We start from the raw sequence: 12002 nt of genomic DNA, 5'->3' as shown, positions 1-12002 counted from the left end.
AGCAGCAGGACAGGTGAGGTAGTATAGAGTCAGTAGTAGGACAGGTGTGGTAGTACAGAGTAAGCATCAGGACAGGTGTGGTAGTACAGAGTCAGCAGCAGGACAGGTGAGGTAGTATAGAGTCAGCAGCAGGACAGGTGAGGTAGTACAGAGTCAGCAGCAGGACAAGTGAGGTAGTACAGAGTCAGCAGCAGGACAGGTGTGGTCGTACAGAGTCAGCAGCAGGACAGGTGAGGTAGTACAGAGTCAGCAGCAGGACAGGTGTGGTAGTACAGAGTCAGCAGCAGGACAGGTATGGTAGTGCAGAGTCAGCAGCAGGACAGGTGTGGTAGTATAGAGTCAGCAGCAGGGCAGGTGTGGTAGCACAGAGTCAGCAGCAGGACAGGTGAGGTAGCACAGAGTCAGCAGCAGGACAGGTGAGGTAGTACAGAGTCAGCAGCAGGACAGGTGAGGTAGCACAGAGTCAGCAGCAGGACAGGTGAGGTAGCACAGAGTCAGCAGCAGGACAGGTGAGGTAGTACAGAGTCAGCAGCAGGACAGGTGAGGTAGTACAAAGTCAGCAGTAGGACAGGTGAGATAGTACAGAGGTATCAGTGGATTTCAGGCAGTGCAGTAGGAGCAGAGGAGGTCCGGTAGGTCTGTATGGCACACCTCATAGTGCAGACTTACACACAGCACATCTCTCATGAAGCAATGCCAGCAGCACAATCCTCAGTCCTCCCTCTCTGTTCCTTCCTTCTTCACATATAAACACATAATGGACTGCAATGAGCCCGTAGAATGGGACTCATGAGATCTGCTGTCACCGCCCTGAGATCTCACCCCACTTCTGCCTGCCACCTCAGTGTCAATCTCGCCCCATGTGCAGTGCAAGGCAGCCCCGGTTCTGTCTGTGCCACTTTAAGGCTTTCATTGATTCAGGCTCAGAGCTTTTGGCTATAAAGGGACATCTGTCCTAAGCTTGGATGAGCTGAGAACTCATTTTTGCATTTAACCCTCCGTTAGCCCCAACTGCAGAAGACAACGCAAGCAGCAGGCAACTTCATTACCCATTCCAAACCTCTCGTATCTCACTTAAGGACTCGTATACCTACAGAACACTACGGCTAATGCCAGCAGTAAAGTCCTCCTATTGCATACAGATGTCTTTCTCTTTTTTTTTTCTTTTGCTACGAGCACAGCTCATTGGTTCGCTGTTGCCGAGATCTCCCGGTGTCAACTCGTGTTAGATGCTTCAGGTGCAAAAAAGGGACAAAGGGGAAAAAAAAAGGAATATATACAGTACACACGGCTGTATGCAGTCACCATGGTAACCTGCAGCTTGTACGGAACACTTAATCACACAGAGGGGGCTCAGTAAAGTGGAGGGGGCACCGCGTCTCTCCACTGACTTTCTTCAATCTCTTCCCACCATTAAAGTGTCTCCGTGGATAACCAAAGAGGCTTCAACTCCAAGCACTGGCAGATGTCTCCAAATCGCTCTCTATTTTTTTTTTCCTTAAGTTCCAAGTTAACATCCATGTCATCATCCTCTCCAAGCAAGGAAAGTTCTCGTAGAGCATTGTGCAAGCACTGCAGTAAAACAAAAACCCACAACAACAAGGGTCTAGGATCCTTTCACGAGGGAGTACGGCTCTTTTTCCCATATCAGCTTTGTCTAGAGTTCAAGCATTCATCCATTGGATGTTAAAGACTTCCACTTGTCTTTGGTTTCTTTCTCAGGCTCCAAATGCACCCAACCCCCTGCGTCTGCCAACTTGTGCATCCAACCCAACACCACCATCATCACCACCACCACCACCACCATCATCTAATGGTGGCTGCAGTCCTTCTCCCGCACAAGCTGGGGGCAGTTAAAAAAGCTTTCACCTCATTGTAAGCTGGAGAAAGCGGAGTTTACTTTCCCTCCTCTGTGTGTGGCTGGCTTGATGCATTTTATCCATGCCTCTCTGTCTCTGCCTTCCCTCCCTCCTCTCTTTTTTTCTCTTTTCACTCTCTCTTCCCCCACACACACACTCTCGCTCTCTCTCTCCCTCTCTTTCTCTCACTCTAATGTGTGATCTGGAAAGCTTATAAAAGCCTGATGTAATTCTTAATGCAGCCCCTGGCTACAAGGACTGGATCTAGATTCACAGAGTAGGAAAAAAAGAAAATACAAGAGACAGGAAAATACATAGCAGTGGAGCTTAAGAAAACCAACATCTCTCCAGGAAGCCAATTTTTTGTGTTGTCGAAGAGCATCGTTGAATATATCTGAAGAAGACTTTGATTGTGTCATTGGATGGAATAATTTCTTTGTCTCTTCTTTAAACTGGGGATTTGAACCTGATTTCTGTCTCTAAAGGCTCTTCGTCTTCTTCTTCTTCGTCTTCTTCTTCTTCGTCGTCTTCTTCTTCTTCGTCTTCTTCTTCACATCTATTCATTGTGAGGATCAAGTTAAGGCATTACGGCAAAGCTGCCTTGGGTTGAAGACTTTACACAAATTGGTCATTGTGGTGGTGAGGATATGGCTTGTACTGGGCTTCTTACTTAATATCTGGAATTTGATTTGGAAGAAGAAGAGGAATTTCAAGTACCAAAGAATCCAAGGTAAGAGAAAGTCTATATTATTCTTGTATGAGTTGGATTTCCAAGGTTGGTCTTGGCTTCTTCGACCGGTTCGGATTTGGACTAAGGCATCTTGAATACTCTTAATGCCCGAGTTAGAAACGGTCTTCTCATGACTATATAATCAAGATTTCTTATTCCCTATGAAACTATCAACTTTTATTTTCTCCATCCCCCTTCCCCATCCTCTGGTGAGACACCAACATTTTGTACCTTGTTGAGCACATAAATGGCTTCACGCAAACAAATAAAGAAAAATAAATGTATGAATATTTTACAGGGGAGATGAAAAAGGAGTATTATACTGTCATAAATAAATCACTCCTTCAATAATACACAGTCCCAGCTTTAATATACACTGCTGCATTGGAGAGACAGCCTTCCCGGGAGAGCTTGATAGAGCAAGTTCTCTCAACACAGTGGGTCACTGGTGGACCCCTGCTACCGGAGCTCATGTTTGCACTATAGGAGTTGAGTTGATTAACCCAATGGGGGAATTCTTTCATGTTGACTCTTAGAGATGATATTATTTTGAAGGATTTGATGAGGACACGTTATATTGAGACAACCACAAGTGGCAATTTGGACACATCTCCCATGTTCTTGCTCTATGGTATCCAATCAGTTTTTGAAAGCAGTTATGGGGTAATAGCATGGTACTCTGTATTCTAAGCTCTCATCTCTGTGGATAAGGCGATCGCATGGGCTGCTTATCATGATAGCCCCTAAATGTCTCTCCCATAATATATGAGCTAGGTGCCTTCATTTCCTTATTAAGGGCTGATTGTCTCGGTAATGACCTTTCATAGTCACCTTAATCATTGCTTATCAGCAAGTTCCTCAGAAGACATTAGAATGCCAATGTATCTATTATGCATCACTGATGCCTTAAATGTTACATAGGGCTCTAGCATCGTGCCGTCTGCAGATGACTATACGAAGACTTCATCCGTGTGGGTAATTATTAGGTAACCTTGTCTGAATTACTGTGCTTGTAGGAGCTAATGGCACATTTAGTCCATCTCCAGTTTTTTAAAATATTTTCCAATCATAAGCCTATCTGATTAAGGTTTGAAAAACCCAGACCTAGTAATTTAGTTATTAAAATGTAAATGCCATGGGCGTGAGAGGACAGAATATAAATGACTTCAGTCTAATATTTAAGCCTTCGGTCTTGGCAGGAGACAAGATGGTAGGACATTGATATGATTTAAAGACCCCCAGACCTCAGCTTTAATGCAGGAGGCATCAACGTTCCTCAGATCCTATTGAAATAATGGGATGTACGAGATCATTTCTGGGATTATATGGAATAATCTGGGGTCTCTGATGGGTTTCATGGCTCCAAATCAACAGTGGCTTTGTATATGTCTCCTATCTGTACGTTGTGAACTACAGAATGTCTAAGCCCCGAATCACTTGAGAGCCCTTGGGTCTATGATGACTTGTTGAGCAGATATTATTTCTCATGGAAGGAGCTGAAATTCATTGGAAAACCCAATACAGAGTTGGTCTGGACATCCCACTATAATGTAGGTGACCCCCCTGAAGATCCGTTACAGGGTTATTTGTATATTGAGGGGGTAAAACTAGGCTCTTCTCTGGAGATTATGGATATATTGAAGAGTTAACTGAGAATTGCACACTTCTATGCTATCCTACATTCAAAATGACTAATGCACGAGAAGCGATTTAGCCTCAGCTAAGGCGAGAACATTTTCACTGTGAGTTTATGTCTTGTGATTGCACCTGGCTCTGTAAGGAAGTGCTGAGAGCTTTCAAAAATACACTGGGATTTTCTGCTCTATTTTAAGCTCTGGAATAAGGATTTTCCAGCCAACTCCTTCGTGTCAGGTTATTTCCAATTCATGATAATTGACAATTCCTCTACCTGAGGGCATTTCCGCCTTAGGCAATTGACAGTTTCATAACGATTGGCCCAAGAAACGAGTAATACGGCATCAACAGGAGTCAAACTGTTCATCATTAATCAATGTGTCAATTTAAATTAAAAAAAATTGCACCTCCGTCAACCAAAAATATATCAAATTGACATAGAGTCTCAATAGCGTTGAAAGCCTTCATTGCATTGATCTGCATTTTCACGCCATGAGGCTTGAAAAATCAAACATGAAGGTTTCTATTCTTGGCAATGCATCCATTTCTATTGAGGAATGTCCTAACATTTACCCATGCTCCATCCCTACATGAGAGGAACAAGATAAAAAGTCGTTTTAAATGGTGATTTTCGGGGTCATTGACCATCAAAGACTCCCTTAATTGAGTTGTGAGTGGGTTGGGAGGGCGCACGGTCCCCAAGGCAGGCGTAGGAAGGACATGCTGAGACTTGTAGTGTGGATTGGAATACATGAAGACAATTGTTTGCACTCATTGTGGACACTCCATATGCTCTATGTATATATACGTCTATCCATTGGCTTGAACCCGTTCTCCCGGTAGGCAGCTAGTTAGTTTTCAATGGGGAGATGAAATGATCGAAACCACCCAGGAATGATTAAACGTTCTCTTCTCTGAGAAATGACAAGTTGATCTCCGTCTCTCCCTCTCCAACATTGGCCTGATGGATGTGTTGGAAATCATTGGCATTCTGAGCCAGGGGTTTGAAATTGACTTGAATGGTGATGCTGTGATTTAAGTCATCAGGAAGAAGTGATGTATTGTTGCACAATTTCAGCCTCTGATTATTAGGTTTGCACGTGGCGTTTGTGGTGGCCACTGCTAATTCATGTCACATTCTGCAGGATTGGGGGGGGGGGATAAATTCTCCTTAGGTTGGGGCTGTGCAACCAAATGTATCTAAGAGACTGGACGACCAATGTACGGAGATGTCCTATGTTGCCTTGTGTATCAGCGTAACGATACAATGTCGCAACACTTGTTCAATATGAATATATATCATTATATGGCTGACTATAAACTGTCCTATCTGTAAGCGCATATCATTTATTCAACATATTTAATAAATTATGGACATTGTTAGGTTTTTATACCCATAGTACATTGGCTAATTTAATCTAAAATCCATTTTATGGGACGACCCTGAAGGGTTAATGTCATATTCTATTCTATTATATCATATTAAGACCATGTCTAAAATGTAAACCCCCCCCCCCCCCATAGACCTTACAACCCTGTTTGTTTTATTCATTTCTCGCTTGATACATTATAATTTATGTTCACATCCTATGGTATAGAGTTAAAGTTCATCTAAATTTAGCATCGTTTTTATGTTTTTCCGCTTCTCCTTTGTATTTTTCCATTAGTAAAAGTAAAATTTTTTTTCTACCTGTTGATATAATTACCCAAAGCTATTTACTAATCTTTGCTATCCTCCCCATTGACTAGACTACAGTATGATGTTGGCGCTTGCACTACCCCCCACTAAAGCATAGAGGGCGCCAGATGGTCACTTTCAAGCTTATCTTGCAGAGGGAGCGGGTTGCAAACCGTTCCTTACAGCTGCGCTATAAACACTACAGATAAAGACAAAACAAATGAAAGCATCTCAGAGTGCCATGCCATGCCATGCTGCCAGCCTGTAGATGCCATGCGTACGGTGCCCCTCAATGTGCCACCAAAAAAAATAAAAATAGAAGTTAGGTTGTATGGCTGCGCTAGATGTGGAAAGGTTAATGGCATACTAAGCATGTGTGGGATCTGAAGTGTTTATGCCATGCAGTAAAATCATTAACCTCTCCTTGGCATCGGCGTCACCTCGCTGCTATTGTTAGTCACCTGTTTATGTCTCAGGAATATAATCGCTCAGGAGACAATACTGAGGGTAGTAATACGTTAAATGTTTTGTTTGCACAAATTGCTATAGGTTTAGTAATATCTATATTGTAGAACACAATTGTGTGCATAGATAATGCCCATGGTGCCCATGTATAGTAAACACTGATGCCACAATGACCTCTCCTGTGCAGAGGTGTAAAGGGAGCAGACCCCATAGCAGAAATAAAAATGACCCTTTCCTCCCACTGGTGCCAGCTCATGCCACCACATCCTGGGGCAGGGGAGCTTAATTGCTGACCATGCCCATCCTTTGGAGAAGGGTGGCTTGATCCTTGAGCTGGTTCTCCATCGCTTTCTGTAGTGGGTGCCCATAAAAATGGGGAACCCTGTACAGATGTTATCCGTCCATTCTGTTTTGGGCTTCTTATACATTAGCTCCGGTATGGGGTGGTACCCGACTGCCCCTGAGGATTGTTGTTGGGAGACAGAAGGATTAGGCATGTTGGAGTTGAACGTTCCCAATCCTTTGTTGCCTGAGAGATAAGCATCGACACAGGCATCTGATTACAGCTTATCCCCCTGGAGTAAACATGAACACTGGACCGGTCTGAGCATGGTTGTTTATCGGGGAGTCGGGGGATGTATCTGGAAGCCATCTTGTGTATGGCCGGCTTATCTTCACTCCTTAGCAGCTGCCTCTACGTTACGTCCTTACTCTTCACTGCAACGTTACATCCGTAATTAAGGTCATTATCAATAGGGGTGACAACAATCCGTGCGACCAGTGCACAGCCGCCAATACACAATGAGATGTCTCACCAACACCGATGGTCAGTTCCCTCCTAGAAGGACTAATCTCAACACTTTCAATCTTCTCGTGCTGGACTCCGCTCTTAGTATAACACAAGGGCTTGAGAACAGAGACGTAGAAGGAAGGTTTTCCTTCATCCGGAGCAAAGATTCGGATCACTGCCCCCATCATTGTATCTATTGTGGTCAAGACCATGTGGCATGTTGGCATCCCCCAGGACCGGGGGCAGACGCCCTGACAGCCCTACCCCCAGCTACACCCCTGCTTAATAGTACCCAACAAACATTGTAATTCTCAGCCTGGAGCAACAATATAAAAATTTTAAATTTTTACATCACAGTTTTAAGGACTAGAATCCAAAAAACAGGAGCTGTAGAAATTTCAAAACATTTTCCTTTTGATGGTCCCATTGACAACCTTCTTGTTTAATAGGTTGAGTTCCTTCTCCTCTATATTTTACAATGTCATTAAATCCACACTGAGTCCAGGTAGAGACTGTGTCTTAAGGCCCTATGACACCGGCCAATTGCAAGTAGCGCCGATCAATGAGACATCTGGTTGATCGGCGCTCGTTGGCTCCTGTCACAAGGAGCTGTGTATGGGGACGAGTTCTCGTTATTCTGATCGCTCGTCCCCGTACATTTCCATCATGTCGGCAGCGCGTCTCCCTGTTTACACACCAAGATGTGCTGCCGACAACCAGAATATTTCCGTTTTTTAAAGCGATACGATCAGCAGATGATCCAGCGTTTGCACAGGACAATTATCAGCAATGAGCGTTATATGAACTCTTGTCTGCCTGATAATTGCCCAGCGTGAAAGAGCTTTTAGAGGCAACTCTTGGGTATGGCATCCCATTGGGAACCGTCTTCTACATATAAAAGAACAAAATGTGATACCGTCGTATTGTCAATTAATTGTAACCTGGTCTGAGGGGTTTATCTATCTCAGAACATACCTATGGGATGGAGCTTGTAAACCAGTCAGAGAGATTTAACAGGTCACATGAGATGCCGATAAGCTGATATCATGCAGAAGTGGTTGATACATTACGTATTATATGAGGGTTGGACAGGGAGAAAGGTCCTAAGAAATATTTATAGGGAACAAACTTATAGGGTTTCTCTGTTTTGACAATCCCAATTTTCTAGTAGGGTCCCTCGACAATAAGCTGATCACAAAGTGTCCTCCTGCTGGGACCTCCAACGATCAGCTGTGATCTCTGGAGAAACCTGGCAGTAAGTGTTCAATATTCCTGCAGCACCTCCACAGGAGAAATGAAGTATTACACAGTGTATTTCATATCAATGTGTTGTCTGATTAATACAGGACAGGACAAGTCCTCCATAGAGAGAGAGACGCTCTATGTAACGGCTCTACACCAAGAGATGAGGATCCTGAACAGAGGACCCTTCACTATTAAAGGTGTTTTCTACCATCTTGGACTTTCATGGCATATTCACAGAATATGCCATATATGTCTGATAGATGCGGGTCCCAGCTCTGGGACCCGTAGCTATCTCTGGAATTGGACCCCCCATCCTACCTTGTTCCGTTCCTCGTGAGCTACATATATGTACAGCATAGCACGCCGAATCCCATAGCCACCCACCTCGATCAAGCTCCTTATGGCTCTGGATTATAACCTTCTTTGTACTAGACTAAAAATACTTGGTGTGAGTTCCCCCTTCTATAGAGTAGAATACGGTAAAAAGAAAAAAAATCTGCAGTATTAATAAATAAAATAATGGCAAATTCCTAGGAGAACACATTTAATTGGCTACGTTCCCGTTAATTAGATGAAACATACAATCAGTCTTACACGGCTTTGTGGTCTTGAACTTTAGGGAATATTTAATTAACATATACAGTTGTGGCCTTGTTTATATGAACTTTTTTCATCCCGAATGATACACAGATGCAGCAGTGTTTATTGAAGCATTTTGCTGACATTCGGAACACCAATTAATACCAATTACGTGCTGCAGTTTCCCTTTGATAAAAATAAGGACTAACTGGATATCTGTAAATATATGGAAAGCTTTCTAATGTACGTCTTTACTAGTTTTTGTATGGACTTGGCACAAGACGCCACCTGGTCGCTGTACTGACTGCTATTGATATTGTTTAGTTGCTTATAAAGGGTCAGAGCAAAATCAAAATTGTTACATTGGTGCAAGTTCCTCATAAGTCATCTTGTATTTTGTCTTGGGGATTTCCTTTATTAACAAAGCAATAAACCCACAGATATGGTATGTGTAGTATTACTCACGAGTACTCCGAAAAGTTCAGCAATTTACAGGCATTTCGGGTGAAAGTAGAGCATCTAGGCATCGGGGCATCTAAGCATCTAGGCATCTGGGCATCTAGGCATCTGAGCATCTAGGCATCTGAGCATCTAGGCATCTGAGCATCTAGGCATCTGGGCATCTAGGCATCTAGGCATCTGGGCATCTAGGCATCTAGGCATCTGAGCATCTAGGCATCTGGGCATCTAGGCATCCGGGCATCTGGGTTTCTGGGCATCTAGGCATTTTGGCATCTAGGCATCTGGGCATCGGCATCTGGGTATCTAGACATCTGGGCATCTAGGCATCTTGGCATCTGAGCATCTGGGCATCCAGGCATCTGGGCATCTAGGCATCTGGGCATCTAGGCATCTGGGCATCAGCATCTGGGCATCTAGGCATCTGGGCATCTAGGCATCCAGGTATCTGGGCATGCCAGGCAGGGCATCCAGGCATCTGGGCATCTAGGCATCTGGGCATCTAGGCATTTTGGCATCTAGGCATCTGGGCATCCAGGCATCGGGGCATGCCAGGCAGGGCATCCAGGCATCTGGGCATCTAGGCATCTGGGCATCTAGTCATCTGGGCATCTAGGCATTTTGGTATCTAGGCATCTAGGCATCTGGGCATCTAGGCATCTGGGCATCTAGGCATCCGGGCATCTGGGTTTCTAGGCATCTAGGCATCTAGGCATCTGGGCATCTAGGCATTTTGGCATCTAGTCATCTGGGCATCGGCATCTGGGTATCTAGACATCTGGGCATCTAGGCATCTTGGCATCTAGGCATCCGGGCATCTGGGTTTCTGGGCATCTGGGCATCTAGGCATTTTGGCATCTAGGCATCTGGGCATCGGGGTATCTAGACATCTGGGCATCTAGGCATCTTGGCATCTGAGCATCTGGGCATCTAGGCATCTGGGCATCTAGGCATCTGGGCATCGTCATCTGGGCATCTGGGCATATAGGCATCTTGGCATCGAGGCATCTAGGCATCTGGGCATCCAGGCATCTGGGCATGCCAGGCAGGGCATCCAGGCATATGGGCATCTAGGCATCTGGGCATCTAGGCATCTGGGCATCTAGGCATTTTGGGATCTAGGCATCTGGGCATCTAGGCATCTGGGCATCTAGGCTTCCGGGCATCTGAGTTTCTGGGCATCTGGGCATCTGGGCATCTAGACATCTGGGCATCTGGGTTTCTGGGCATCTAGACATCTGGGCATCTAGGCATCTTGGCATCTAGGCATCCGGGCATCTGGGTTTCTGGGCATCTGGGCATCTAGGCATCAAGGCATCTGGGCATCTGGGTATCTAGGCATCTGGACATCTGGGCATCCAGGCATCTGGGCATCCAGGCATCTAGGCATCTGGGCATCCGGGCATCTGGGCATCTATGCATCTGGGCATCTGGGCATCTGGGCATCTGGGCATCTGGGCATCTAGGCATATGGGCATCTGGGCATGGATACAATGTTACTTGCTAATATTTTGAAAACTGCTTCCCGGATGAGATCAGATGCCACATGTTAAAGGGGCACAGATGTGGCAGTATGTAGAAGAACTCCGTCCTGTACTGTTCCAGCAAAGCAATTAAAAGAAAAAGAAAATTTACTGGTGCGGGACATCTGTCACTTGCTCCTTATCTCTTGACAACCAGCCTTCAAGGTGACGCCAAAAACGACACAATGACAAAATACAGTAGAATTGTGTCATTGTCTGAACATAGTTGTCTCATGAACATAGTGGCCCCAGCCATAGAACTGTAGTGTCTCTTACTAATTACCTCTTGTGAATGGCTCCAATTGTCTCCAGATGACTTTATAATGGCGGACGTCAGGTGACACATATTTAAAGGGTTTGTCCGTGATAGAGGAAAAGGATTGTCTATATTTTTTATTCCAGCACCACTCTTGTCCATGGGCTGTGCCTGGTATTGCAACTCAATCTCAATCACCTGCATAGAGCTGAGATGCAGTACCAGACACAGCCAAAGAGCTGAGTGGTGCTGTTTTTTTGGGGAAAAAAATGTAGACCTTTTTTTTATACAACCCTTTTGGTGGCACTACTACTACTACTACTACTACTACTACTACCACTACTACTACTACTATTACTACTACTACCACTACTACTACTACTATTACTACTTATACTACTTCTACTATTACTATTACTACTTCTACTACTTCTACTATTACTACTACTACTACTACTACTACTACCACTACTACTACTACTATTACTACTTATACTACTTCTACTATTACTATTACTACTTCTACTACTTCTACTATTACTACTACTACTGCTACCACTACTATTAGGGCGGGTTCACACATGGCGGAATTGCACTTAAATTCCGCTGCGGACACTCCGCAGCGTTAATCCGCAGCGGAGCCGTTTCTACATTGACTTTCACTTTAATTTCGCAGTGTTCGTTTACACGATGCGTACAATTCCGCTGCGGAGCATAGGCTGCGGAGCGGAATTTGGTGTCCGCAGCATGCTCTGTCTGTTGCGGAGCAGTGGCGGACTCATG

At 44.6% G+C, this 12002-nt stretch overlaps 1 protein-coding gene across 1 annotated transcript in view; it reads left to right on the top strand.

Moving 5' to 3' along the window:
• The first annotated feature begins 1419 nt into the window (after positions 1-1419).
• The window catches only part of ADGRB1 (adhesion G protein-coupled receptor B1), a 615330-nt gene continuing 604747 nt past the window's right edge, over positions 1420-12002 (top strand). The window contains exon 1 of the mRNA XM_075827930.1: positions 1420-2589. The gene's annotated coding sequence lies outside the window, so the exon portion shown is untranslated. The remainder of the gene's footprint in view (positions 2590-12002) is intronic.

This window comes from Rhinoderma darwinii, chromosome 5 (genome assembly GCF_050947455.1).
Source record: "Rhinoderma darwinii isolate aRhiDar2 chromosome 5, aRhiDar2.hap1, whole genome shotgun sequence".
Taxonomy (NCBI): Eukaryota; Metazoa; Chordata; class Amphibia; order Anura; family Rhinodermatidae; genus Rhinoderma; species Rhinoderma darwinii.
The sequence above is the reverse complement of the archived record's forward strand: the minus strand, read 5'-3'. Positions and strand labels throughout refer to the sequence as shown.